At 37.8% G+C, this 3920-nt stretch overlaps 1 non-coding gene across 1 annotated transcript; it reads right to left on the bottom strand.

The window, feature by feature from the left end:
* Positions 1-2354: 2354 nt before the first annotated feature.
* On the bottom strand, positions 2355-2461 carry LOC113776566. Its single transcript, XR_003469052.1, has one exon. It is a non-coding gene; the product is annotated as a small nucleolar RNA R71 (small nucleolar RNA).
* Between the last annotated feature and the right edge of the window lie 1459 nt (positions 2462-3920).

The raw sequence follows: 3920 nt of genomic DNA, 5'->3' as shown, positions 1-3920 counted from the left end.
CTTCTCATCTAGTCAAGGATCAATGCGAAGACGCAGTCCCACATATCTGTGAGATCTAATTAATTTTTACGTGTTCCTTAATTTGTTAATATTTGCATATTTTCTATTTGAATTTTCATGGGATTATTTTGTTAATTGGATATCAAGGGCCTGATGTGCAATTTGACTTATTAATCTCCTATCAAATTAATCAATTAAATCCGTAATTGTTTAATTGGTTAATATCTGTGGCAACTAGTGTTTTCACACATTAGGAGAACGTGCAATCTGATTTAAATAACCCTCGTAGCGTGTTATTAATTTGGGTTAGACTTTTCTAGTTTTTAAGGCAATTAGGAAATTAATTCCTACGATTACGATCGTACCTAAGAGTATTTCCTGGTTAGAGGTAATCAACGGTCATACCTTGGTTATCAATAAATTAAGGAAAAACTGGTCGTCAAAGCTTATCGGTGACTATAACTAACCTGTTAATAAAATTAAGTGAACCTTCTTTGCATCAATGATCGGATGAATGGACTGTGTTTGCGTAGTTGTATCCTTTGTTAGAATTTATTTATTATTTATTTAATTGCTATTTATATTCGTATTAATTAATTATTTATTTTTTGGTTAAATTGTTTAATTATTTTTAGTTTTATTCTGATAAAAAGTCCCCCGTGTCCCGAACTTGAAATGAATCGAATTTTTTTCAATCCCTGTGGATTCGACCTTGCTCACTACTATACATAGAAAATTTATATTTTTCTCGAGTAGGTATTTATTATTACACAGGCTCGACACCTGTCAGTCTAGCCAAAGATCAACGCGACGACGCAGTCCCGAATACCTGTGAGATTGAATTAATTATCATGCGTTCCTTAATTTATTAATATTTGCACGTTGTCTGTTTGAATTTCTATGGGATTATTTAGTTAATTGAATGTCAAGGGCTCGATGTTTAGTGCGATTTATTAATTTCCTGCCAAATTAGTCAATTAAATCCGTAATTGTTTAAATTGATTAATACTAGTGGTAACTAGCGTTTTTATACAATAGGAAAACGTGCAATCTGATTTAAATAACTCTCGTAGCATGTTATTGATTGGGGTTAGATTTTTTCAATCCTTTATGCAATTGAAAAATTAATTCCTACGGTCATACCTAGAAGTATTTTCTAGTTAGGGGTAATCAATGGTCGTACATTGGTTACCAATAAATTAAGAAAAAATTGGTCGTCAGAACTCGTCGGCGACTATAACTAACCTAATAATAAATTAAGTGAACCTACCTTGCATTAATGATCGGATGAGTGGACTATGTCTGAGTAGTTGTATCTTTTGTTAGAATTTATCTATTCTATTCTTGATTTAATTCCTATCTATATTTGTGTTAGTTAATTATTTTTTTTAGTTGAATTGCTTAATTATTTTTAGTATCATTCCGATAAAATCCTCCTTTACCAATTGGAATCTCAAAGAGACAAATATCCCCAGTTCTTGAGGAGACGACCCTACTTGCCACTGTCTACTATTTAGAAAATGTTGTCAACTAATTAATTCTGATATATCGGATTAAGCAAACTCTTCGGAAATATGGTGAATCAAGTAACCCATTGCACACCTAGAGTCCATGCTCCAGTACCTAGGATTAATTATTGACTGCTTTTGGTGGTAGTTAGATTCTATTTTTATTATTGCACAGGTCCGGTACTTGTCAATTTTTGGCGCCATTGCCGAGGACTGGTGTCAGTTATTTGTTTTTTTTTTAATTCACTTTTGTTCTAATTTTCTGGTGCTTTTCAAGTGTATGCCTCATTTTTCTCATACAGGTGAATTAATTTTCGATCCCGAGATAGAAAATACTACGCGTAGAACAAGAAAAGAGACCAAACAACTCAGAAAAGAGCACTCAAGTGCTACATCTCAGAGACCTGAGCCAGAAGTTGGACCAGCAGATTCGTTTGGTGACACTTCAAGTGACTCGGACCAAGAGCAAGTCATCATGGCAAATGCATAGACACTAAGGGAGTTGGCTGCTCCTAATTTAAATTAGCAACCTTTATGCATTACTTTTCCAAGTTTGAATGATAACACACCCTTTGAACTAAAATCTGGTCTAATTCATCTCTTGCCATCTTTCCATGGTCTACCAGGTGAGGAGCCCTACAAGCACTTGTAAGAGTTCGACGTCGTTTGCAATAGTATGAAGCCCCGGGAATCACAAAAGAGCAGATAAAAATGATGGCCTTTCCCTTCTCTTTGAAGGACTCCGTAAAAGATTGGTTGTACTACCGAACAACTGGTAGTATCACCACGTGGGACCAGTTGAAGAAAAAATTCTTGGACAAGTACTTTCAGGCATCTCGAGCTGCAAGCCTAAGGAAGGAGATATGCGGTATCAAACAACATCTAGGCGAGTCTCTCTATGAGTACTGGGAGAGATTTAAGAAGCTGTGCATCCAATACCCTCAGCATCAGATAAGTGAGCAACTGCTCATCCAATATTTCTATGAGGAGCTACTTTTCAGGGACAGAAGCATAATCGATGCTGCAAGTGGAGGGGCATTAGTAAATAAGACTTCTCGAGAGGCGTGGGAGCTAATTGAAGGAATGGCTGAGAATTCGCAACAGTTTGGTACAAGGGAGGATATCCCAACGCGTAGGGTGAATGAGATAGAAACATCCTCCATCCAATAACAAATCTCTGAATTGACGTTCTTCGTGCGACAACTAACTGTGAGAAATGCCTCACAAGCCAAAGTATGTGGGGTATGCGTTGCCTTGGGTCATTCTACAGAGATGTGTCCGCCAGTTCAAGAAGAAAATGCAGAACAAGTGAAAATGACTGGCCACGCGCTCGCGACAAGAAAGCAGTACGACTCATATTCAAGTACCTACAATCCTGGTTTGAGGGATCACCTTAACTTCAGTTATGGAGGAAATAGGCAACCCAATTTTGCACCAAACAAATAGCAAGAGTATCAACAACAGTATCAGCCTCGCCTACCACCACCTTCTTCGAACTCAAGTCCGTTCTTGGAATAGATGATGAAGCAATTGATTGCAAATCAACAGAAGACAGATTTGGATCTACAAAATATGAGAAATCAACTGGGACAGATGCAATCCATGCAAAATCAAATGAATCAAATGGCCATCACGATCAACCGTTTGGAGTCCCAAGTTCAAGAGAAGTTGCCATCTCAACCAGAGTTGAATCCGAAGAATGTTAGTACAATGACCTTGAGGAGTGGCAAAGAAATCCGAGGACGAGAACCAGTGATTCCTAAGGACAAGGACGAGGAACGAATTGAGAAAGAGTTGGAAGAGGAGGGTAGAGACAACAAAGATCAAAAGGTACTCCCGCATCTAATCACTAAAGCTAAAACTAATCTACCTCTCTTTCCTAGCAAGCTAGAGAAACCAAAGAAATAGGACAAGGAGAAAAAGGTCCTGGAAATCTTTCACAAGATGGAGATTAACATTCTCCTACTAGACGCGATTAAACAAGTGCCTAGATACGTAAAATTTTTGAGGGACTTGTGTGTCAACCGAAAACGGTTGAAAGGAGATGAACGAGTTATAGTGGGGGAGAATGTGTCAGCAATCTTACAAAGGAATCTTCCACCGAAATGCTGGGATCCAGGTATGTTCACCATTCCCTGTAGGATAGGTAATACCTTAATTGGGAAGGCCATGTTAGACCTAGGAGTTTCGATTAATGTCATGCCCAAATCCATATATGCTTCTTTGAACTTAGGTTCTTTGAACGAAACGTGAATAATAATTCACTTAGCTAACCGAACCAATGCATACCCTGACGGGTTTGCTGAAGATGTTTTAGTAAAAATTAATGACTTGGTTTTCCCCACCGATTTTTATGTGCTAGACATGGAGGATGAACACTCCCACGACCCATCACCTTTACTGTTAGATAGA

The sequence above is a fragment of the Coffea eugenioides genome, chromosome 6, assembly GCF_003713205.1.
Source record: "Coffea eugenioides isolate CCC68of chromosome 6, Ceug_1.0, whole genome shotgun sequence".
NCBI lineage: Eukaryota > Viridiplantae > Streptophyta > Magnoliopsida > Gentianales > Rubiaceae > Coffea > Coffea eugenioides.
Note: the sequence above shows the minus strand (reverse complement) of the source record. Positions and strands in the feature narration are given on the sequence as shown.